This window comes from Ostrinia furnacalis, unplaced genomic scaffold (genome assembly GCF_004193835.3).
Source record: "Ostrinia furnacalis isolate ACB-3 unplaced genomic scaffold, ASM419383v2 OfSCF0095, whole genome shotgun sequence".
NCBI lineage: Eukaryota > Metazoa > Arthropoda > Insecta > Lepidoptera > Crambidae > Ostrinia > Ostrinia furnacalis.
In genome coordinates, this window is record NW_021130334.1 from 372174 (window position 1) to 399904 (window position 27731).

A 27731-nucleotide genomic window follows, 5' to 3' on the forward strand; every position below is an offset into this window, starting at 1 on the left:
GTACTGGTGAAGTACAGTCGACAGCACATCACTTGTTGCAAAAATGCCTGTATTACAAAGACATAAGACGCGACTTGTTTAGTTCGTACCTTGTGTGGAGCAAATAGCGGAATATGTTAGATTTTACTGACACACGGCACTAAGGTATAACGGGCAATAGAGTAAGAGGGTTTGCGTTGGTAGGTACTGAAAACCTATATTAACCAGAAAAATATTAAACTGAGTGAGATCTCGAGCGCAAGTTACGTTACGTTTTTATGCTCTACATCCACTGCATTAATTTCAGTATATGGCATAGAATAGATCTAAGCGAAATCTGTTTCATCTTCATCTAAATTCATTTACAATGGACCTTGCAAACATGCTTATGTTTTCGTTTTGTCCTATTAGACTCTTACATTTTTGTTCTAAAATATTAGCAACTATTATAATTAAAAGATGCCACATAATAGTACTTGCTGCCATTTAGTTGATCACGTTTACTTTCGAAACCAATTTAAAAAGATACCTAACACCAATTGTTTTTTGATGAAACCGCGCTTTTATTGTTGTTCCCTCATTAATTTGTGTCGTAAACACGGCAAATGATTGTTTTACCTCCAGGAGTAGGGTCTCAGGTGTTTTCGGAATTCACCCGAGTGGATTGGATGGTTTCGTTTAGAATTATGACGGAGAACTTGATTTATTGTTACAGTTTGACCAGCGGTGTAAATAAACATACATTTTTATTAATTGATTGACGACCACCTGACTTGGTGGGTTGTTAAACCAGCCACGGCAGCGGATTTGAATCCTAAAGGGGCAAGTAATAGATAGTTAAAATAACTGAGGTCAGAACTTTAGGGCCACAGAAGCCTAACATGGTTCAATTTGGTCAAGGATCATGCCATCCGAAGCTCTTAGATAGGTACTTCATTGTTACATTAATTGATTTTACGTAACTCTAGTCTAAATCGGGAAATTGAACCTATAATCTCTGAGTGGAAATAGTCTCTCTACACTGGCCCAAGGAAGCGTTAGTTAATCACTGGATAACCTTTGTTCCTTTAATACACATCCATGCGCAACTGGGTTGTTCACAAGTTATTTATAACTTAAAGTACTCAAGTATTCTCTGAAACAGAATCTTAACTAGCCCTGCTCAACGATAGTGTTCAAATAACAAAACAACTGCAAGTCCACTTAACTCCGTATTTAGTTTCTGATAGTTGATCCAGTTTGCGTTGGATCACTGAATAAGCCTGTATATTTAGCTACTAAGTTTGGCTTCTAAAAGCCGAAAACTGAACATCGGCTATTAATCCGGGGGCCTGAACTATCATCGGAGTCTTAAAAGCCATCTGTGGCCGGATCCTTGCAACATGCCAAATAAAAGGATCTTGGGGATAAAATATCCTTAATTGACCAACAGGGGTATAAAAGTTTTAAGATAGATAGACAAGAATGACATTAAAAAGAAAATGACTCTTGTTTGAAGCTGATGGCCCGACAGATTGAGGAGGCCAGTGGGCTTAGTGTGAGTTTACATGAAACGTCTTTCCTAGTGACTGCATAAAAAAGTAAAATTAAAATGTATGACGGATTGTACAGCGCCCATAGCGGAAACTCTCAAGAATTATAATTTTGCATACCTACATTTTTAACGCGCTCGCTAGTGACACTAAGCCCTCTGGTGTTCGCATATTTTTCCCTTAGTCGATTTTTATGGCATCCACGTCTTTATGCTAGTCACCAGCGATTTCCAGCTTCACAGGGCTTAAGTGAGTGAATAATCTACGGGAAAAGCGGGGGCGTCATATTTAATGCTGCCAGAACAACACGGATATAGGCCAGAAGACGTAGTGTGTGTGGGCAAGACTCCCATTAGATAGACGAACATCTGGTGAAGGTCGCGGGAAGTAGGTAACTGGTTACGGGCAGTGTAGGACAGGTCGTTGTGCAAATCTTAGGGGGTAGGCTTTGTCTAGTAGATTTCAATAGGCCGTAACGAACGCTAAAAGGCACGCTGTTAATGTCTTTATTTGTTACAGACATGGCCAGGTTCTATTGGCATGCTATACATTTAAGTTCTCCTGCTGGCGTGGCCCAGGTGTGCCAGCAAGGCGATCCCCCGTGGAATTCCGACTTCGCCCTGATTTACGCATTCCGCTCCCGGTAGATATAAATAAAATTATATGCACCTGTTTTAGTGGTATGCTTTATGAGTAAAATAATGAAACAAGGCTTTTCCTGGAAGCGTTCCTTTTGTTAGAAGCATGAAAATCCGTATCTCTCAGAATTGTGACTTTATTACTTAAACAAGAAATGAAATGAGTTCCTTTTAGTACGCAGAAATATTTATACTTAGAGGTAGTAAAATAACATTAAGTTGTTTGCCCTTTAATGATATTATTATTTTAGCTAGTAAGTGATCTAATGTGTTGTCTTTTATCTCAAGACTTGGAAACAAACGTAAAAATGCTAAACATTGAATTGAAAAATGGCTCAGTTAAACAAATTCATCACAATTGTTCATATTGAGTATATCTGATTTGCGAGCCTACCTATCTTGTATAATATCTCTGTAGCAATATTCAATGTTGGTGAATGTCCTATTTTTATCAAATTCACAATTTTTATGTTTGTTAATACCAAAATATCACAAAGAATAATCTTGATACTTAACAAATCACAATCAAGAACAGGTCCACTGAATTAACTACTTACAAAAGGCCTAGTTGGTCACAGGTGCACAATAAATAGAGGTTATATTAGAAGCAACAAATGGTCGAAGTACATCTCCGAGGATCAATCTGTCCAACAGATCCATGGTTTTAACGCTGGCCTGACCCGTGTCGGGCAGCGGATTTACTTGCCACAGACCTTGTCGAAACGTAATAAATTATCTGGAGTGTTCTTATTGAATCAGTGGTTTAGTGTGGTTTAGATTTCGGTTGCGGTAGAGTCAACCAAATTGTCACATTGTTAGTTCGTAGGTAGAATTCAATTAGAAAATAACTATAATTGTGATTGTGAAAATGTTTTTTTAAGGTTGGATTGGATGGATCGTTTTAAATGTATGACACTAACACTAATATTATTATTCACAAACATTACTATGGGGTCTCACAGTGCGAGTGGACGCACAGGGTCCCAAAAAACTATTCATAAACAATACTTGAGGGGCGGAGTGACACACATGACCCAATCACAGAGCTCTATGCGTTCGACTTCGCGTAGCGTTGCTGCTTCACTTAAACAAGCATTTGCATTGGGTGTGAATAACACTTTCATGGTAAAATACTAAATTTTGTACACTTATATAAGGACCTTTTGCTTTTTATCTTGGAACCATTTCATCCTAGTTATCTCCTAATTCCAGGACAAAAACTTAGATTATCTTTCTCGTAATATTACGTAATGGTTATTACGACACAAACTGTATGAAAAGGCAAGTAAGTAAAAAGTCACTAGCCGTTTCATGCTCAAGCGGATGCTGAAACGACTTACAACTTATATTACGTAATAGAATAGACATAGAATCTCATCTCAAGTTAAACTTTCCACTCTGGTGGTGTCAGACTTCATCAGTGCTTATAATAATTAGTTACTTATTTCCTAAGTTTTTATGACAATATTATGACTTTTTGATGGTGTCAGAGAACCAAGTTCACATAATTAAAGTCTGAACTTAAACAGTAAAGTTAAAGCAAAGGTGACTGACTGACTGACTGACTCCACTCCAATCCACGCGTACGAAGTCGCAGGCGGCCGCTATAAAACAATAAAATAACTACTTGACCAAATAAAGTGTAAGCCTTTCCTTCTATAAAATGAAGATCAAATGTGTGGACTTCTAAGCCCTGCTGCCTGAGCTAGAATGAGTCGTACTGATATTTTGTAGAAATAAAGCCACAGGTAGATAAATAATTCAGTTGCAGCAATCATGCGTGACATTTGACATTTCACGAATCCTAGAAGAGTCCAAAAACTTTTCGGGTCAAGCTGAAAACCTAAACAAAAGAATAACGGGGGCTATAAAACTATCGACTCTTCATTCCGAGGCGAGAACTGACTAATTGTAGACGAACCGCGCAGTTAAAAGCGAACTCGAAGTCAGCTTTACTGCGATGGCTGCAATAAAATGTGTTTCGGTAACATCGTTTTCACATCAGCTGGGGGTGGGCGCGAACAAATGCCTTTTCTCGGCACTTATTCAGTGTTATCGCTGTTACTCGCGAATTGATTCCAGTACGAGTACGTTTTGGTTTTACACACTTACTTAATGTTATCTGTGTGCTTACCATGAGTTTACGTTAAGTGCGCTCGTTAGCGAGTACGCGTACTTCAAAAAAATCTATGAAGATTTTATTTCTTGAAAGTAGCCGCTAGTGGCGCTATAATGTCATTTTTTACGCTTTTGCTAGCGAGCACACCTAACGTAAGGTCATGGTAAGCACACTGGTTATCAATGAGTCTATAAGGCTGAGCTGCACCACCTAGCTTTGACCGTAACTATAACGATAACCGGTGTTTTTTTTATGGAATTTGACAGATTTTTGATGTTTGTCAAAATTAAAATAAGACGGTGCAACGCAGCCTAAGTAATTACCAAATATCACAAGAAAATGCGACAGATTATTTCACTATGGAAACTACGTTCCAGATAGTTCAGTTCGAAACGGCATGTCCAGTAGCTTCCTGCAAGTACCTATTAAAGCTTATCTGTCCTCCTACGCTGCACTTGTTTGTATTGTGTCTATCAGTCTAGAACCATGCTACCCCATTAGTTTTATATGTATATCTAACTACGTCACTTTTCTCGAATTGATATAGGAGCTAGTCCTAAGGCCTAAATGACAATGTTTCTCATTCGATAACAAACCACGGAAATGAAAACAACAACAGACATCTAAAGCAGAGTCTGATGACGATAATTATAGCACCAATTAATTAAAATCCCAATAATACTGGCCAAAGGAAAGGCTTAAGAAAAATTCAATCAACGCATAAAGTATTAATAACCAAAATTACGTTTCAAGAAAATTCCGGGAGTCGGCAAGGTTTGTTTTCAAAGGCTTAAGAGAGTAGAGACGCTAATAACTTAATGGCCTGTTCGTAATTAACCCCAGGGCCTTATTCTTTTCTAATTAAAACAACTGCCGATGACTTTGCGGTTCTTTTGCGCTTGCAGACTTCAATTAAACTTTCAACTAAGTTGAGTGTAGCTTTAGTTTAGGTATACGAGCTGCATTTAGATGTGAAACTAGTTATAGTTGGGAAAGGCTTTTACTACACTACACTTTAATTATAAGACAACAATGTAGGATGAGACCATTCAATAAAGTGCTAGTACTTTTAATTTAGTGGGCAGGCCTCCTACTAGGTGGACCGACGATCTGGTGAAGGTCGCGGGAAGAGCCTGGATGCGGGCAGCGCATGACCGTTCACTGTGGAAAACCTTGGGGGAGGCCTTTGACTAGCAGTGGACATCATTTGGCTGAGACGAACGAACGAATGAATGAACTTTTAATTTGAATTTCTCACTAAGTGACACCACAACACATGTTCTGGCGATTTGATTTGCTTGAAATTTTGAGTGTTTTTTATGAGTGAGTGTTTTCGTTCAGCATCATTGTTGTTGTTGTCCCTACATACGCGTTTGAAAGAAATCAATAAATAGATGTATTTCTATTTTGTGTATTAAAAAAAAGCGTTAGATTAAGAAATCTTTCATGTGTCTTCTAGAAGATAACTCTAGGTTTTGCTAAAGAGGTTTCAACGTATGTACTTGTGCATCACTAACGCAAATCTAGGTTAAGTTTTATTAGTGAATGTTTACCGTCTCTCCTAAGATGCAGGAATACTTTAATTTCAAGCTCCAGTGGAATGAAGAATCTCGTGCGTCAATAAATTCAGGTGGCAGCCAAGTAGGTCAGCGTTTCGGCCCTCGTGCATCGCGTCATACTCGCATTCATCTCATGGTTCGTGGCCATGCATTTTACAAATATTTTGTAGTTTTACCATCAAACAAAAGTATTTACAACGATTATGAAAGTTACATTTTCCTCTTTATGCCATTGCTAATTGATAGAAAAAAGCACTTAAAGCAGATGGTATTGTGGGCAATATTGACATGCCTAAAGATCTGTCGAATGTAGAGAAAGGGTAGCTTAATGAAATAGTGGGAATAATCAGGAATTATCTTAAAACTTGACTTGATCTACTACTGTACATTAAATGTAGAATGGACAGCCTTATCAGCTATCGCCATTATTATGTTGGATTAAAAAGTTTCTTAGGTCAATCACGCTACAGATACATAATTACAACTCTTAAACATTTGATTATTCTAATTTAAATGCCGAGTTTTAAATGCATCAAATAATATCGAAATAGTTTTGCATATAACCATATTTTGTGAATATTTTGATAATCTAATTGCTTAATGTTAGCAGGTTCACACGCCCCTCAAACAACATTTCCATAATATTATTCGTTGGAATTAACCAGCGCCGGCTCCATTTAGTGCTAGCGCAAATTTAGTTTTCAATTTATCTCGCATTGCTCGGGAACTGTAAATTCTCTTGACAAAAAATAGACTAGACACAACCGTACTCGATGGACGGATGCCCTAAAAAGTGGTTACGTGCTAAGCTTTATATCCGTTTCTGAACGTCTTACATGAGTTTTTAATTTTTAATTTACCTTAGATTAAACTAGATTCAATAGCTTTAACACTCAATTACGCACTAAGATGCACACGATGCGTTACGGCGCATCTTACGAATCGAATATCGAAATCTTACCGCAATGCATCATATATTTTGGCTCTTAGTGTATAATTGGGTGTTAAACTTATCTTACTAATTCTTTTTTTTCCTTTTCTTATGTGACAGGAGGCAAACGAGCAGACGGAACCTACTAATAGTAATATCTTACTAATTCTTAAAAAAGTCAGTTTTTCCCATTTAAGAATTCGTAGTCATCAGAGGTAGTTGATCATTTAATTTATCCAGTTATATCGACGACAGCACAACATTCATAAGCAACGCTGCCGTCTGTGAAACTCTTTAAATATTTATGCCCTTAAGTTGCAGTCAGGCCACTGTCTGGCACTTTGCTCCCAGTTTATTCTGGAGTTTCAACACTTGCTAAATGTTTGTGAACTGTGAACTGTCTGCATGTTGTCGACGAGAGTCGCAGTGGATTTAATCAATGTCTAATAGAATATGTATATGAAAAAGGTTTGTAGCTAAATAACAGTAAAATAATACCTATTGACGACATCATGAAGGTAGTAGAAAGGCGCTGGACGCAGGCCGCTACCAATCGATCAACATGGAAATCATTGAGAGAGGCCTGTGTTCAGCAGTGGACGTCCTGTGGCTGAAATGATGATGATGATGATACCTACTATTGTAAATGCGAAAGTAACGTATTGTCAGTCTACTCGTACGTATTTAAGTTGAATAGCTGAAACATTTTTGATGTGTTTCGGTACAGAGTAGATGGGAATTAAAGAACAACAAAGCCTTTAAATGGAATTGGAGATGAAAGTCTGTATCAATGAACCATTATTTATCAAGCTAGCAAATTAATGAAAAATATGTTTATGATTTTGGCAATAATTATAGTTGTTTTGATTGGAGAACGCACAATAAAAGCTTATTAGAAGACAGACTGAAATTCTCAAACGTGAATCGTGAAAGGTTAAAATAACAATTGAATTAATCCATTCCCCAACCCCAGTAATAGATTTTACCTGTGTCTAAAATAAATGTCAAAGATTACCTAAAGTGAATCACGGCAAATGTCAGTTGTTGGAAATAACGTGTGAAAGCTTCAGCGGACGGACACCAGGAAATTAGCCGCTCAGCACGTGGGCGGTAGCATTGTTGGGTTCAAAACTGCTTGACGATTGCATTTTAGCGTTTGCAGTTTCTATTTTTGTGACACGTAGGAAGCAAGGAAACCCGCAGCGAGGTGTAGTTTATTTTGCGGAACTGACGAACGTATTCACAAACATTACTATGAGATCTCACAGGGCGCGTGGACGCACAGGGTCATACACGAACCAATCACAGAGCTCTAATCAACGCTATGCGTTCGATTTGCTGCTTCACTTAAGCAAACATCGTTTGTGAATACGAGCGTTTTTCTGTCAAATTAATTATTCTCTTTACCTACTACTACTACGTTACTGTGTAAAATAATGATACACTGTGTTTAGAATGTAATGTACCTACATATTTTATTCTATTGATACTCGTATGGCACTTTTGTCTAAGCATTACCTTTTGCAAATAATTTGCTGTATTGGCAATAATTGGTATTCCAAAATACTTATGTAATTTTCAGATATTTATGTTGTTAACATGCAATATGGTAGCTCCCCAAAGTATAGTCATAAGGATACGCTATTACAATTAGGGATTGCAATCCGGTATCATTTTCAATCCGGCCGGATTTCACCTTGGTCTAGTATTTAGTGATTTTTAGTTTTGATAACAGTACAAAAAGAAAATACGTATTTATGGAATAAAATAAAGTCACTTTTATTTATATTTATCGGTATTAATTGTAATTTTTGGTAAGTAGGTACTAATTTGTACTAATAAAATTATAAATAATAAAGTTAGTAATCAGTCTGACTCTCACTTATTGCTGTATGTAAGTATCTGAAAGTACTTAAGTAATAATACTATTAAACTCTTATTAATAATCTAGGTACACAGACTTAAATCAACAAAACAGTCTTAAATTTGTACTTATAAATTCAACTTCAGTTCTTTTTAAGAAACAATCTTGAGTCCTAAGAAACAATAAAATAAGAAGCATTTATTTTTTTGCAAAGGAAAATACAATGTAGTGTCGCGGCACGTCTAGCGATCTACCAAATGCGCGCGCGCTCGACTTTCCCAGTTCACGTTCGCGTATTTTTTGCTTTACCGGATCCGCCACCGGATCCGGCGCCGACTCACCGGATCCGGTATGTCCAAAAACACACCGGATCCGCCGGATTACCGGATCCGCCGGACCGGATTGCAATCCCTAGTTACAATATAACCAGACTTCACACTAGTAACTGCCGAATGTGTCAGAATTGGTGATTGTTTCACAGAACGTTTCATTCCATCGCTACACTGGCGCTTCCACCCCGAATCTATTGCCGCTATTCAGTTACTAACAACGGGCACGGAATCAAATATTCGACGCAATAAATGTAGATAGGCAGAACATAGTCATTGATACAGGGTGATGGGCATTAAGTACGGCAACGTTGCGTGTATTGCTTAAAGTAAATATTATTGAGACATTATGGTATCAAAAAGACAAATTAGTTTACTGGCTGTTTGTTGAAGAATATCGATGTTTACCCCCATAGGAAAACAAGTTTGTTATAAATTAAATTACCCATCTGTATTTAACCTCAAACTTAAGTAGTTTACTTCATTATGTACTATATGGGACAAACTATATTCTTTAAAGGCACATAATTATTCGTTACCTAAAAATACCTTACACCATGCTGATGCCGTCCCGATAATGTGTGCAGTCCCTAAGTGTCAATTAGGTACAAAAGTACAAATGATTAAAACATTATACAAAAATATAATGTGATTGAAATTATAATCGGCAATCGTAGCTGGCTTTATAGCCACTGGACTACGCGTACTATAGTTCTAGCGCTTAACTCAGTGAGTGCCTGAGGAATGGGATCGGCACAGGAGGGGTGATATTGACGTGTCAGAGCATACAAATCTGAAAATCTCGCTGTCATTTCACTTAACAAAAAACACCCTCCATTGCCGCTTCCATACCTCACTCACTGGCTGAGTTATGCGCTAGATCTATAACATAGACAATCAGCATCCAACCCCAGGTCTATGTGCACTACACAGGCAGCGCCACCCTGTATAAAACAGTGATGCAGCTAAATGACGTCGAACCCGACGCATATTGGAGTCGTTCGCTGACGCGCGTAATGCCCGTATCAGCTGTCAGCCGGCTTACCATGTCCACCACCGATTATCGAAACCGCAATTATGAAAACAATTATTTCGTATTATGTTAAAAGGTACCTACTTAGCTCCTGTTTTTTAAATTTTTATTCATGAGATGAGAAAACAAAAAGCACACGTTTCTATTTAACTGCCTTTATTTAACTCTTTATTGAATTGCTTGAGATGATAGTGGATCTTCCATGAGGTTAAGTGCAGGCCAAGAGCTACCTCGTTTTGGTATAAAAAATTCTATTAGTAAGTAAAGTGCTNAGAGTGTTTATGTCCTGAACCGACCATCAATTTAATGCATTTCCTGACAAAAAAATAGATTAAATTAAGAAGTATAAAGCCAAGCTTATTAGAAAACGGTTAAAGATTAGTCACTTTAACAGAATAAAGATCTATTTAAAATAGCTACCTACAGTCTACAGCAAACAGGCTTTACAATTTTTCCTATTTAACGTGATGTGAGCGTATTGTTTTGTCATGTACAATCTGACACGTTAACCACATCATCATCGCAAAGCTATCATAGGTAGATATCTGGCTTGATTAACTGGTCACAATATCAGTGTCATAATGCCATAGGTTATAATTACGACATCCAATCAAGGGACGCCATCGCATAGCACACAATGGCGACAACGTGGCAACAATATCGGACAATATATTGTTGGGGCGCATGAATCACGCCACTATAACGTGATGAATGCATTCATTTTGAGCGTGTAATAAACTGGCAATTAACGTAGAAAGGCATAGGGTGACAGAGCAGTTATTTTGCTCCCTTAGACTAGGCGCAGACCATTGATTTTTTATCGGCGGATATAGTTAGTCCGGCAGTTGATCAGTATGGGCATGTATCTATGGAAGTGCGCACATTACGCCGATTCGATTTGGCCGATTCTTCCTACAATTTAAAATCGGGCACAATTACTATCGGCCAACTAAAAATCGATGGTCTGCGTGTAGTCTTAGAGTAGGCGCACACCGTTGATTTTTCGTCGGCCGATAGTTTAGTCGGGCAGTTGATCAGTATGGGCATGTATGGGAGTGCGCACACTACGCCGATTCGATTTGGCCGATTTTTCATACAATTTAAAATCGGGCACAACTATCGGCCAACTAAAAATCGATGGTCTGCGCGTAGTCTTAATGAAGAGAAAAAGCACAGAAAGACGAAACCATGTCAATAAATAGGAATTTAATGTGCATACTTCTTTGAATTCATTACTATGAGGTTTCACAGTGCGCGTGGATGCATAGGGTGACATACGAACCAATCACAGAGCTCTATTAAACGCTGTGCGTTCGATTTGCTGCTTCACTTAAGCAAGCATCGTTTGTGAATACGGGTGTTAGTCTTCACTTTAAGACCGTCTTTTTAGCAGAGGTAGCAAAACGGAGGATTTGGCCTACACTCCCTACGCTGGCCTAACGGGTTGGGGATAGGGTTGCCAGGTCCAAAATCACAAAAGCCGGACTTTGTGCTTCATCTGGCCGGACATTTTACCCTAAAAGCCGGACATGTGACGGGGGGGGGGGTGCAATTAATGTCAGCTCATGAGTAAGTACTATCATCATCGGTTGCTAACCAACATCCTGATGCGTGCGCTTCATCTGATTCTGTGGCTCGACTTTCGCCTGGCCCGGCAACCAAATAGAAAGCCCAATAAAAAAGCCGGACAGGCCGGCCAAGTCCCTAAAAAGCCAAACATGTCCAGCTAAAGCCGGACGCCTGGCAACCCTAGTTGGGGAGGCCTCATGTCCATATTATTTCTCGTTTAGTCGCCTATAACGATAACCACGGTCTAATCTTGTATTTTATTACTCTGAAAGCCCGTACTCCAGAGTGCGCGTACTTGACCTGAATGATGAGCGCTCACTCCAGAAATAAGAGAGTTACCTAATTTATTTATTTTTATTTTAAATTATTCCAATAAGTCTTGTTTTGTGTTGCTTTTCAAACTGATTCCGATACGCATTTGTGTTGTTGGGTTAATCGACCACAGCGTAATTACCTGGCGTGGTTAATTCGCTTGCGGTGGGCGACACATTTAATTTAAATTTCAGTTTGGAATATTCCCGCCTGAAATTATTATTCGATGTCGGCTGAAATATGATAGGCCTTACTAGCTGCATTCATGGCATAAGATGCATTCATGGCATAGAAATATGCTGTATCTAGGCATCGCGTGATAAAATGATTTTACTTTATTTTACCTGAAATTCTCAGAACGATAAACGAACTGTGGCTCTATCATCCTATATACTAAGTACTTTACCTTCAGTATGGATAGTCTTACCTACCTAGCTTAGAGTTGCCTCATAAGTTAAGCATTAAACAATAAGACAACACTAGTCGTAGTAGTAGTACACATAGATTAAAGGCACGCGAGAATAATGTTCATACCGCTCAGTTAAGCATAGCTTCACTGCATGTCCTCGCTCCGCTTGTCTTCCATAGTAACTAACTTTCCGTATTCCCTGACAAATTCCTAACAAAATTAAATGAATCGCCCTTATGTCTAAACCGATAGGTAACAAAATTATCCACATGGTAACTACTAACGAAGCAAGTAAGCGGATCATGTATGACAAAGGCTCTTTAATGGCTGTAAAACAGTGGACGAATAATTTCACCACAACTCCCAGTTTACACAGACCCACCAGTTCCAAGAGCTCGTATGAACAGCAGGATCCATGTAAAATGGTTTGTTGGAAAACCCTACGAGGACTCGGCGTCGGCACGCGTTGAGTCTACTTTATGTCGGACCAATGAGTGGACCCATTTGTAAAGTTAAGAAGTAAAATGCGAAAATGTATGAAAGATTCGGAAAAACTATCTTAGGGCAACATTTTACTCGAGACGAAATGAAAGAGAAGACTAAAAGCACGTTTTGGACGACGACGAAAGGACGACCTTTTATATTTATTTGTATTTTCTTTTAAAAAAATCAGTGATTTCACGGGCTTAATGTTTTTTTTAATGGTCCATCGCCGCGTTTAATGTATTAACATGGAAAATAATATTCATAAAAAATATTATAATTAAATACTTAACTACATCTCTTAATTGACGATCTTCACTGTCACTACACTTACATATGTAGTAGGTATAATACAAAGCCCACAATCGCTAAACGGCTAGAGTACCTTCTGTACTGGCCACTCTGCCCTGTGAAGCTGGAAAAGCTCTTCAAGCTACCAGCCAGCGTCCCTTCATAAAAAAAGGTTGTCCCTATGTATGCTTAGATCTTTGAAACTACGCTATGCATTTTGATGCGGATTATTCAATAGGTAGGATGATTCAAGAGGAAGGTTTATAATATGTATACTTAGCACCCGTGCGAAGTCGGGGCGGGTCACTTTATTTAGTAAAAACAACGACAAAATACTATTTTCCCCAAAAACCTTTACAACGAATAAAACAATTAAAATGCTTTTAGCCACAAGAACGACATCGTTACAACTTAACGTTACAACTTAATTGTCATTAAAATGTAAAATTACCAAGGGTCCGAGCCCCGGTGGCTTCGCCCTGTGCTCAGTTAATTTCATTAACCGGTTGCGACCGACTAATTTTAAGAGCCACTATTACAATTCCGGGGATTTGGCTTAATTGTTATTGTTAACACATTTTGTAATAAGTACGGACTAGAGATGAAACGGATATCCGGTAACTATCCGGTAGGCCGGATATCCGGCCTAAATTTACTATCCGGCCGGATACCGGATAGTAACTCACTATCCGGCCGGATACCGGATATTTAAAAAAATCGTCATTTTCCTATTAATAAAATGAAATACATTAATCTTTGAGGTAAATATCAATAAAATAGCTTATGATAATGACGGCTTTTATTTTAAAGTCCAAAAAGTTACAAAAAAGCCAAATTAAGACCTTTCAAAAAACTAATTTCTTTTTCTGGGCTAATCATACATAAATAGTAAACATCTGTTAATGTCGAAATATCTATATATATAAAAGAAAGTCGTGTTAGTTACACCACTTATAACTCAAGAACGGCTGAACCGATTTAGCTGAGAGCAGGGAGATAGTTTAGAGCCAGGAGAAGGACATAGGATACTTTTTATCCCGTTCGAAATTAAAAAAAAGTCTGCTTATTTATTGCCATTAAGGCGGAACAAAGTTCGCCGGGTCAGCTAGTTGCCAAATAAACAAGGCGATCTTTTTACCCGACTGCGCCAGAAGGAGGGTTATGTTTTTCGAGTGTATGTATGTATGTATATTTCTTTGGCACGGCCTACAGCCTAAACGGCTTGACCGATTAGCGTGAGAGGTGTCGTTAGATTCGTCTTAATTGTGAGAGTGACACTGGCTATATTAAATTTGAAAAAAATCAAAATGGCGGATTTAAAGCGCCATAATATCTTCAAAAAAAAATTTTTTTTTCTCAAAAACTATCGAGTGTAGTATCAAAATAAAGAGCTTTTTAAGTAGCTTACAAACATATTATGTTATTTAACTAAAAATCTATACTTATAATAAATCTGTAGAGAGGTCAATTCTGTACATGAAATATATTTTCAAAATAACTATCAGGGGGTGATTAGTGATCGATACTGATGCCAAAAATGCAATCAGTAAAATTTTTGTCTGTCTGTCTGTCTGTNTTAAAATAAAATTACAAATACATATCACCAACAAAAGAATTAGTCATTGATGCCTCCGACTGCATTTGTGAACACTAAGGCTTGTTTTTATCTTTTTAGTTCATTTTTACGCAGTGAGGGTTTTCGCGTATGAAAGATCCGCTAGATGGCGGGACGTGGATGTGGGGTCTGACTGCTGCTGATTGGTGGATTTTGAAATATCTGTCAATGTCATGTCAAAAATAACCAATTATGCAGCATTTGGACCTCGCGTCTACGTATTGACATCTGGCGGATTTTTCATACGCGAAAACCCTCGTTGGGTTTTTTGTTTATTCAATAATTTTCACTGATGGTCTGGTGGTGATGGTCTGACATGATGCATGCAGTTCAGTCAGATTACGCAGCAAGTAAACTATTTTAATTTTCTCTATTCAATCACACACTCACTATAGTAACCGAAATCACCCGAATTGATCTGCCCCCTAGACAAGTGGCAATATCTGACATTCTATTCGGACGGATTCGATTTTCGAAAAGTGTGACTAGTCTAGTCTACTAATAGACCCACTGATCGCGTTCGAAGCACACGTGCGGCGCTAAACTCGTCACGACATGCAACGAGACAATGGGCCAACTATCCGGCCGCCGGATATCCGGCTATCCGGCCTAGCAGCTGGCCGGATATCCGGTATCCGGTATCCGGCCAAACAACTATCCGTTTCATCACTAGTACGGACGGTTAGTATCAAATCAAATCATTATAATAAATAATATGTTAAAGCATTTGACCTTTTAAGGTCACTTACATTTAAAGTTGGGACGATCGCGACATCAACGAAGACGTCTCAAATGCGACATTTATTACTTAACCATACCATTTAATGAGGGCTATCGTTTTTATACTTAACAGTTGGCACCCCTGGCGATTGACAGGACCTTACTCTACAGTGGCGCCATCTTGATGAGTGCAAATGCGATAGTCCTCCTACCACTTTCGCGCTCACCAGTTGGTGCCACTGTCTTCGCTACTAGCAAGTGACAGGACCTTACTCTACAGTGGCGCTAACTGGTGAGCGCTAAAACGATAGCCCTCATTGTGAATTGTGAGCTGCAGTGATTATAATTAGGCAACTGTGTACGTTTTCCGTAAAAATATGGGAAACCATTAAAACATCTCACGGCACAATAAATTGCGCCAAATAGGCAAGTTTCCTAAAAAAATTTTTTTAGTCCGTCAATTTTAATATAAAAAAATATTGGACACGTATATTTTGAATTGTCAATCAAACAAATAATTACAAAGTTATAGTGCGTTAAAGTTCTGCGCGACGTCACAAAGTGCTGCACTTTTACGCACTCACTGACGTCACGGGCGTTTTCTTTAGAACTTTGGCACGCTTTATCTCTTTACATTTTCATTAGTTTTAAAAAGTGAAAAATACGTGTCGAGTATATCAAAAACTATAGGCTAACTGACGGACTAATTAAAACTCTTGCTTTTTTACCCAGGAAACATATTATCGCTAGAATACGATCTCACTCAGACAATTTGTAGCTTTGCGAAGATAGCTCAATCATTAAAATATTTTTCTTATTATAACTACAAGAGCACTAAAATGCCCAGAAACGAAACGAGCTACGGAGTGCTAGAGAAACCAATTCAGTTGTTTCGTACTGTAACTCCAATATAAATTGGACGTAGTTATGCAAACTAAAACCAACCCACACCTTATGCATTATGTCATTGTATATGATATTTTTCCGTAAGTATTTAAAAATATCATAGACTTACACCGACTGTCAGTATTTAAAAAATGTATAAAACTAACACTTTTTTTTACTTTGGGAGAAACTCAAAATAAATTATACCTATGTGCTTTAAATTATAAAAAAAAAACATGATTTAATGGTTCTTTGTAGGTATTATCCTCAACTCTACACTAACACTGTAGGTGAACTCTACACATAACACTCGTATAGTTTAAAACAATATATTTCCAGTCGCATTACTTCCGTTAAATTTAAAAATCTCGATACCAACATTTTGTAGGTAAGTTGGCTCTAGTTTGCGTAACCGTGTCCAATTCTCCGAGAGCCTTTATTTGCCGCCAACAATCAACTCGGCTCACGCTACTCAGTGCCATAGCTCCGTGGGCTTATTGCTTTCCTCGAATCATTTTACAGGCGCAACACACTGACCTGTTGAGCTCACAGCCCTGGCCCACGGCCAAATGGCCGAGGCTCCTTTACATAATTCCCAAACTCATGATGGGGCACGTTCTAGAGCTATTACTAATACCTCTTAACGATTTTTCACTTCAACTTAAGATCGTTAGTGATCAGCTGGTGTGGGTTTAAAATTTTATGTTGAAGCTACCGTTTGAAAAATGATGGTTATCTAAACTACGAGTAAGTTATTGGACGCATCTCATCTTGAATAATGCAGTAGTTGTTTGCGGAACATTGTAGAATAATGTCATCGAAAGTGACAGATTATTCTCAAAATATTAGTATTTGTGCTGTGTTTTTTTTCCTGTGATGAGAATTTCGGAAAGCTTGCGGATCTGGTCCGTGTGAAGGCTGCCCTGCGTTTGGTTATTTTATTCATATTTTTCCTATTAGCGGGAGTAAAAGTCACAGGAAAAAGGCAATTACGACTGTATATTTATAAGAACTATACTTAGGCTGGGTTGCACCATCTTACTTTAACTTTGTCAAACGTCAAAAATCTGTCAAACTCTATACAAAAACACCGGTTATCGTCAAAGTTATGGTCAAAGCTAGGTGGTGCAACTCAGCCTAAGTAATATTAAAAGTAGCTTCTATACTTTACCAAGACCCAGCTTGTAGCAGCAGGTAGTTAGATTGCGGGTGTAAATCATTTGAGCTGCAGTTCTGATAAATAGCCGTATTTCTCTCGCTGGATGCAGTTAGTGGACCTTAATGGCTTTAACGTGTATCGTGTTTTCATTTTATTTGTAACTAGATTTCCGCCCGCGGCTTCGCCCGCGTGGAATTTTGTCTGTCACAGAAAAACTTTAACGCGCGCGTCCCTGTTTCAAAAACCGGGATAAAAACTATCCTATGTTCTTTCCCGGGACTCAAACTATCTCTATGCCAAATTTCATCAAAATCGGTTGCGAGGTTTAAGCGGGAAAGCGTAACAGACAGACAGACAGACAGACAGACAGAGTTACTTTCGCATTTATAATATTAGTTGGGATGATAGCTGCAATAATAATATAGTGAGTACGCCCAATCTTTTGATGGCTCTAATGGGCTTTACATGCACTTTTTTTTTCTAATTCTGCCCTATTTAGGGGACGGGTACGGTTGTAACAACTCGAATGTTATCGAATAATGGTAGGTAAGGGGTACAAGTGAAAGTGCACCTCACCTACCGAGCAACAGTCAAGTTGTTACAAGGCGTACAATGTTTCCATTTTAAGGTATAACTGTAGTACGATTTGTGTACATTCAATTAAATGTTAGGGTTGGTTCTGTCGAAACTTAACTTACATAATAAATTTCACGTACGAGTAAGTTCAAGTTAACATCTATTCATTTACCTATTACAACAAAGAAATATTTAGTTTTCAGGCATAAGTGGTCGTTGTATTTCTGACTTGTAACTTATTTCAACATTCACCGAAATTGCACATTACATTTAATAGATATTTTGTAGCTGTATATTCTTTAAGAAATCAATACGTACAAGCTATTTAAATATCCAACTAAGTAACTGTAATACATCCCATACACACAGGCCTCACCCCATGGGATGGGATGTCACGTGAGCTCGAAGGGTTGAAGGTGACGAGTAAGGTAAGGGACCCTAATGATAGCCGTTATCACTCACGACGCGTGTGCTGCATAACGTCGGTAATGACTACCGAAGCGATGTTATTGAACGACAATAATGTCTTTGGGTGTGTACTTAGCCTGTGTAATATATTTTTATCTAGTTTTCACTTTCGCCTTTATTCTTCTATCTTGTGGTTTGTAACAACTGAATGACAAACTGAATGAGCCTAGTAATGGCTCAATCGGTCCGATATAACGTAACATGCTGTGAACAGCTGAAAAAAATGGTTAAATTTATCGTAAGCTTTAATTGTTTTTGAGATCCCAACATTTTTCTCGCAATTCACAGGCTTCACGGTTAGTAGCAAAGAATAAACCAGTTACAACATACCTGACACATTAAATTAATACCTACTGCAAAGAAAGAAATTGAAATCCCAAAATAATATGTATTTTATTGTATCTACACCACTCAACAAAACACATTTACCTAGAATAGAAATAGAAATAGAACCAACCTACTTACTACTACCCACTGGTCGCGCGCATACCTCTGCATTGCAGAGGTATGCGCGCGACCAGTGTAACTAACTCCATCTAGCAGTTGTACTTGATCTATCTAAAATAGAAAAACTCTTAGAAAGATCTTGATGCGACATTTATGACTGAGTTACATTATGTACTCACTACTTGACGTTTTGGCTACAACATAGCAGCTGAAATGACTAACTTTAAAGCCATTTTTGAGAGCACAAACAGTTGAGAACTAATTGAGATTTCAAAATTAGAATTTTGTATGGTTTATAGAAGTTTAATTCTTCTTCTTCTTTTCGTGTCGACAACAAACCTACACAGTGTCAGCCCAAAACTCCGCCACAAGAGTGACGTTGCCGCGTTGTCAGTAGCACTCATCAAATCCTCCTGAGTGCAGTTGCTTGGGCACTTAATTAAGAAGTTTAATTAATAACGTANAGCGAATTAGTAAGTTTACTTTGGCAGTCAACGTGTTAAATACTGCAAAGAAAGAAATTGAAATCCCAAAATAATATATTTTATTGTATCTACACCACTCAACAAAACACATTCCTACCTATTTAAAGAAATACCAAATTGAAATGGTACAATTTCGAAAGCATTTTCTTCCAGACAACGGAGCAATCAAGTTTTAAACACTTAATAATTCCACATCACCCAGTGTCTAAACAAGGTTAAAATAGTAGATATCACTGTAGCCCAGCTGAAACATCCCCGACACGGCTGTAATTTAATTAAGTTCCCGGCAAAATGTAGCCGAAGTATAAATTCCGCCCGCAGTTTGATAAACGGCACGCTCCCATTGTTGCTGTACTTTAAAAATTTGCCTGGAACAATTACGAATACTTGGGATACCTTAAAAATTAATTATGCGCATGTCCGACCTGTATTTAAGTATATGTTACGGTCAAAGTGATAAATGTGAAAATTATGAATAATCGCCGGTTATTATGAATAATTACCGCATGATTTGGTAAATGTGATTAATATGAGGTCATTTATGTGTGTATAAAACTAAATAGGCGGCTTAGGGGTGGCCCAAGGGCCACCCCCGCCGCACCTTAACCTATTTTTCACTTTAAATCAAAACATTATGTAATAGGCATCATGGAAAAGTAATATTATGCAAGAAACATTCCAAACTCATTATGCCAAATTATATTAATATATGATATCAAAACGTTCAAAAGCTTGGCTGTACACGAGCACGTACACAAAATTTAGTGCTCTTTTATTAAATTTGTTAGTACTAAGGTTGAATTATTAAATAATCACTGTTAAATGTGATTAATTTATCACTTTTACCGCGACTGTCGGTAATTATTCATAATAACCGGTTATTATTAATAATTTTCAATTTATCACATTGACCGTAACATATATAAATAAAAGCGAAAGGTCACTGACTGACTCACTCATCACGAAATCTCAGAAACTATAAGGAGTTTCAAAGAGAATGAGTGAGTCTCAAATGCATGGGGTTCCTTTTAGAACGTAGGTGCTCATTAAGACGGGATTTTGCGAAATTCAACCCCTAAGAGTGTAAAACGGGATCCAGGCGTACGAAGTCGCGGGCGACCGGTAGTTTACAAATAACTGCATTTTACTCTTTACTTCTGCAGAGGAAAACGCAGTGTGGTAGGTCCATCCACAAGATGGACCGTCGATCTCATAAAGATAGTAGGAAGGCGCTGGATGCAGACCGCTACCAACTAGGCTATGTGGAAATCATTGGTGGAGGCCCATGTTCAGCAGTGGACTTCTTATGGCTGAAATGATGATGATGATGACTTAGCTTTTTTAGTACAGCTGAGTTTTCGTATCTGTAACAATATAATAAAACATAAATGAAATCGAGTAATTTCGAATAGTTCAACTCTAATGTAACTTACCTTTAATTACAGGGCATCTCTACATCGACTGCCCACTAACCTGTTTATACCTACAACCCACACGAGACATCTGAAAGAAAGAAGAAATTTGTATTCAGTATCATCGACAATATACGGCTGTTATACTCGCTGCGAGAAAACAAAAAATAACAACTAAAAAATGATTAAAACATTTGAAACTCATCCAGCTGCATCTCTAAAAACTAACAATACAGACTAAATAAAGTTTGCTTGTCGAGCGTTGCAGCAATTCGGACTGCACAATACTGCACATTGGGTTTGGTTAAACAAAATTTGGAAAAGGGCATGGAATATGAGCTCCAGTCGATATTAAATTTAGCTGGCGTGTGAAATTGGATATTATGTTACAGTCAGAACTCGTAATCGGTCAAAACCACTTTTGACTGGAAAAATCAGTCAAAAGTGGTTTTAACTTGAACTGATGCCCTTGGTCAATATCCAAAATTAACCAAACGCGTTAGTCAAAACCACTTCACTTTTGACCGATTATGAGTTTCGACTGTAACAGATACACCACTGAACGAACGTGATCAATCCATGTTAACATGGATATGTTACGGCTAAAGATAGATGTGAACATAAACTTAAGATTATCCGGCTAAACTTAAGTTTATCTTCGACGAGGTGTTAATGTTAGTTTCTTCTATCTTTAGCCGGCTAAACTTAAGTGTAACCGCAGGCCCTTGGCTAAAAATGTAGAAGGAAATGGAAAAGGAAACAGTGTAATAATGTTTACTATTTTGACACGAAAACTTTATTAAAAAATAATCACTTTCATTACACATGCTGGTTGGGCCTATGTCCAACTTTCTTCTCTTCCTTTTCTTCNGCGTGCGCACAAAGGAATGAGACCGCTCGGACACCGAGCCCACAGCGTGGTAGGGGTGGGGTTGCCCGCTCTTTTGTTTTTTAATACTACTACGCTGAATATTGTGTGCGGATTGGGTTGTCGTACAGGGGTACTACATGGTAAAATAAATCTCGGAGGCGAAAGCAGGATAATTTACTGTTGGATGGTAAAAACTACATGTCTGTTACTTCACGAAAAGAGTACTAAACTAATTTGATTAACGTTACAATTAATACATTGCTATGCATAATTTATCAGAATTCAGCCAGCCGGAACCGCGAGCACAAGCAAGCAATAAAATAAATGTAGCTCTTGACATTAGCTGGAAAATCAATTACTTACAGTTGAATGTTAGGAGGTAATTGCCTTGCCTTAATGGTTGGAGCGGTGATCAATTAGACGGAAGCGCTCCTGATATTTTACCGTCAATATTTACTAAGCTTAATTTTGTGCAATGTCAATATTACAATATCTTTATTTGACGTAAACATAATATATGGTTACTAGCTTTTCCCTTCGGCTTCGACCGCGTATATTTATAATTATGGCATACCTATACATATTTAATATTAGGCTTCAACCACACCAACGCGCGGAGATCGCCAACGTAGGCTAATGACAGGACGCGCGACCAATGAAAGGTCGACTGCACGCATTGGTGTGGTTGAACCTTTAATCTGATGGTGTACAAAAAGTATACTGAGAGGTTTCAATAAAATTAGTCGGTAATTTTTGCGTGGAAGAGTACCTAACAAACATTTATCCAGCTACAAATTTCCATCCAACCTCAAAATTTCACATTTATAATGTTATTAGGATAGGATTACCAGAACCCAGTTTTCTTGCTGACCTTTCTGCGAATTTACTTATACGTTAAATGTTAACAATGCCATTTCCGAGCTCATTCATCACACACGGATGATAAATGGGCCGAGATGAATAATTTGGGAATTCATAGTTACACTCGAACGCGAGAGGGTTATACTTATACAGATAACCGCATAGACTTATACACTTGGAAAGATAGCTTAGCACCTATTACAAAGGGTTAAAACCTTTAACCGACGACGTGATTTTTTTGTCACGCCGTCTGCGACGTGCGGTCTGTGGGACCGCTATACTGTTTACTCAAAAAATAACCATTTTTTGTATAAAAGTATATTGGTTTTATATTTTTTGAGAACATTATAGTATCACAAATAAACATACGTATAATTTGTGAGGAATCAATGTATATTATTTATTTAAATATGGCTACAACTTATTTGACCCTTAATTTCATTGAAATTACACTAAAGCTCAATAATACCCATATAACTTGTAAATTTTAATCAAAGCAAGAAAAACTATACTCCTTCCTAAATATAGGGAACATAATTAATAAAATAAAAATACATGACAAGTAAATTACATGCACAAAAAAGATTTGACGTAGGGTAAACATTAGGCACAATCAGGACATATTTTTTTACCGCATGCCAAGCATTTTCAGTATGCATAGGTATCACCTGTAAGATAATTTCGTTTTCAATTTAGGTGGACTAAAATGTACGTCTTTTTTGTAGCTGGTGCAATGACATCAGGCTGATTTTCCATGTCAGAGCCTAGAATACATGTCACTGTTTGCTTTACCACCCGTCCCGCGGTATTTTTTTACTGACTACCATATTTTACATAATATTATCTCCTAATATCAATATATCATTAGGAAATATCTTTTTCTAGGTTGTGATAGCCCAGGATCCATCATTTTTACGAAAAATCAGTCGTCTAAAACAAAAACGCAAATTTTAGTATGATTCAAAAAAGTTACGTAGTCTGCGACGTGCGGTCTCACAGACCGCTGTTGAACTTTAAATCGAATTATCTTATTAAAACTGCCCTCATCGAAGTAACCACTACCTGTAATGGCGTATAGACAACTAAACTTGAAGGTACTGAGACGCTCGGGACACGGGAGTAAGTAGAACATTGCAATCCAGAAATTTCAAAAACCGGAGCGGTCTGTGAGACCGCACCTCGTCGGTTAAAGGTTAAGATGCCAGTGTTATCTTGATATGCTGTCGACTGTACCTACTACCTACCAATGCGGGGATGTGATCCATCAGGTTCGTGAATCGTTCGGTTTCTTATTTTTATGTAAATAACAACAAATGCTTTTCTTTTTTTTTTAAAGATCTTTTATGTGGCACAAACATTTTGAAAAGCATAAATATGGAAAAAATATAAAGAAAGAATAAGAATACAAATTTGTAGATATTTACATGAAAGGCAGTGTAAATATTATTGTTAGTATTTGAAAACTTAGTAAAATGTTAATTTTAGATACCTCGTATGTTTCGGATGTTTCCGGGAACCTGTTGACCCCGATCGAATCCCAGATTCCACGTTATTATTTTTAACTTTGTGTTACTGTTACCATGTCGCGGTAATTATTTTCAACNAAAGTAACGATAATACATCACATACACACAGGCCTCACCCCATGGGATGGGATGTCACGTGAGCTCGAAGGGTTGAAGGTGACGTCTATGGTAAGGGACCCTAATGATAGCCGTTATCACTCACGACGCGTGTGCTGCATAACGTCGGTAATGACTACCGAAGCGATGTTATTGAACGACAATACTGTGTTTGGGTGTGTACTTAGCCGGTGTAATACATTTTTATCTAGTTTTCACTTTCGTCTTTATTCTTCTATCTTGTGGTTTGTAACAACTGAATGACAAACTGAATGAGCCTAGTAATGGCTCAATCGGTCCGATATAACGTAACATGCTGTGAACAGCTGAAAAAAATGGTTAAATTTATCGTAAGCTTTAATTGTTTTTGAGATCCCAACATTTTTCTCGCAATTCACAGGCTTCACGGTTAGTAGCAAAGAATAAACCAGTTACAACATACCTGACACATTAAATTAATACTGCAAAGAAAGAAATTGAAATCCCAAAATAATATGTATTTTATTGTATCTACACCACTCAACAAAACACATTTACCTAGAATAGAAATAGAAATAGAACCAACCTACTTAAAGAAATACCAAATTGAAATGGTACAATTTCGAAAGCATTTTCTTCCAGATAACGGAGCAATCAAGTTTTAAACACTTAATAATTCCACATCACCCAGTGTCTAAACAAGGTTAAAATAGTAGATATCACTGTAGCCCAGCTGAAACATCCCCGACACGGCTGTAATTTAATTAAGTTCCCGGCAAAATGTAGCCGAAGTATAAATTCCGCCCGCAGTTTGATAAACGGCACGCTCCCATTGTTGCTGTACTTTAAAAATTTGCCTGGAACAATTACGAATACTTGGGATACCTTAAAAATGAATTATGCGCATTTCCGGCCTGTATTTAAGTATACAACATTATTTTTTGTATATACCAAAGCCGAAACACGTGTCACGTATTTCAATCTTTAGAATCAGTATAAAAAAAAAATGATACCTTGGAAACTCACGAAATTCCAAGCTTTTTTTATTGTCCCATTATCCGCACGCGAGTGTCTCGTATCATACAGCATCGTACAGCGCGCGGCACTTTCGTTGTTGACAACGCAATGTTTGTTAAGTTTGTCTATGGGCGACGGTAATCACTTACCATCAGGTGATCCGTCTGCTCTTTTGCCTCCTACCACATAAAAAAATAATTAAAAAAAATGATTTAAAAATATTGCGATGGATTCCATTACTGATTCTGAACAAATAGTTTTAAGGTTTCGTATATACTAAAAATAACCTTGTATAAATAAAAGCGAAAGGTCACTGACTGACTCACTGATCACGAAATCTCAGAAACTACAAGGAGTTTCAAAGAGAGTGAGTGAGTCTCAAATTTTGCATGGAGGTTCCTTTTAGAACGTAGGTTCTCATTAAGACGGGATTTTGCGAAAACCCCTAAGAGGGTAAAACGGGATCCACGCGTACGAAGTCGCGGGCGACCGGTAGTTTACAAATAACTGCATTTTACTCTTTGCTTCTGCAGAGGAAAACGCAGTGTGGGAGGTCCATCCACAAGATGGACCGTCGATCTCATAAAGGTAGCAGGAAAGCGCAGGATGTGGCTGGATGCAGGCCGCTTCCAACCGGAAATCATTCATGAGTGGAAATCATTGGGGCAAGCCTATGTTCAGCAGTGGACGTCCTGTGGCTAAAATGATGATGATGATGATGACTCTTTGCTGTTAGCTACATATCTAACAACAGAATTTTAGTACAGCTGAGTTTTCGTGAAACAATTTGATAGTACCTACTGTAACTACGTCTCTAGCGTAAGAACGAGGAAATAAAGATTTTTAACAAATTAACTTTTTTCCCTCGTGTAAGTCTCAGGCTTTCCCTTAGGAAATGAAACAAAATAAATCAAATCGAGTAATTTCCAATACTTCAACTCTAATATAACTTACCTATAATTACCGGGGACTTTACATCGACTGCCCTTTAACCTGTTTGTACCTACAACTCACACGAGATCTGAAAGATAGAAGAAAATTTTATTCAATATCATCGACAATACACTGCTGTTACACGCTGCGAGAAAACAAAAAATAACAAATACAAAATGATTAAAAACACTTGAAATTCATCCAGCTGCATCTCTAAAAACTAACAACACAGACTAAATAAAGTTTGTTTGTCGAGCGTTGCAGCAATTCGGACTGCACATTGGGTTTGGTTAAACAACATTTGGAAAAGGGCATGGAGTATGAGCTCCAGTCGATATTAGCTGGCGTGTGAAATTGGATATGTTACAGTCAAAACTCGTAATCGGTCAAAACCACTTTTGACTGGAAAATCAGTCAAAAGTGGTTTTAACTGATGCCCTTGGTCAATATCACTTTTGACTGATTTTTCCAGTCAAAAGTGGTTTTGACCAAGCGCGTTAGTCAAAACNACACCACATGCTTTTATGTACCTATGTAGGTATTCAAAATTACAATTATTACAATAACAAAATATTAATTATTTAAAACAATATCTAGGCACCTAATCATTATAATAAAATAATAAGGAACCGTTTGGTCATTACAGAATCTTCTGTAGGTAGGTATTTAAATTACAAAATAAAACAAAATAAAGCTTATTCAGTGTTAATTACTTAAAACAATATCTAGTCACAATTGTTAAATAATATGGAGCTATTCGTTGTCTCCCCACCGCCCCCTCAAGCCCTCCGCCGGCCTGGCGCGCCCATCGAATACATTTTAACTAATGTGCACATTAGCCGGCTAAAGATGGAATATCATGATGCAAACTAACATGTTATCGAACTTTAGCTGCTTCTCGAAGCTAAACTTAAGTTTAGCCGGCTAATCTTAAGTTTATGTTCACACCTATCTTTAGCCGTAACAGATACATCCGGTTTTTTGCAGGTGTACCTACCTAGCAGTAAATACACATGTTTTGTCATTAACTTTCATTAATAGTTTTATTCATTTTATTTTATTGTTAGGAAAACAAAAAGCATTCTATAACACACATAGACAGTTATGCATGATCCCACAAAAATAGATCGCCGTAGGAACGATATTGTATAAGGAATCTTACAAAACAATATTTTCCAGGAACAGGAATTGCGGCCAAAACTTTTTAAGGGTTTCGTACCGCGAAAAAGAAATGGTATCATTAGGATCACTTCGTTATCAATATCAGGATTCAGGACCTTTCTTCTCAGAAACGAGTGGATGTACCTACTCGTATGTTATTAAAATTAATAGCAATACGGTTTATTTTTTAAAGAAATCCAAGCAAACCCATAGGTATCTTTACTTTGCTAATACTATCTTTCATTTGCATCCGTAACGATTATGTTCAAAAAACTATTTTACTGATTATAAATTCGTCTGACTAAGGCATTCCAAGTTCCAACCTTTAGTTCAATCTATTTAAAACGAGTATAACCCACAGATCGCTTTTAAATACCTGTAAAAATAAATTAAAGCTGTTAAAATAATAAAGCATCTATCTCCAAACTACGATTTCAAGCATTTCAAAAATGCCAGTTGAGTATTTCCACTC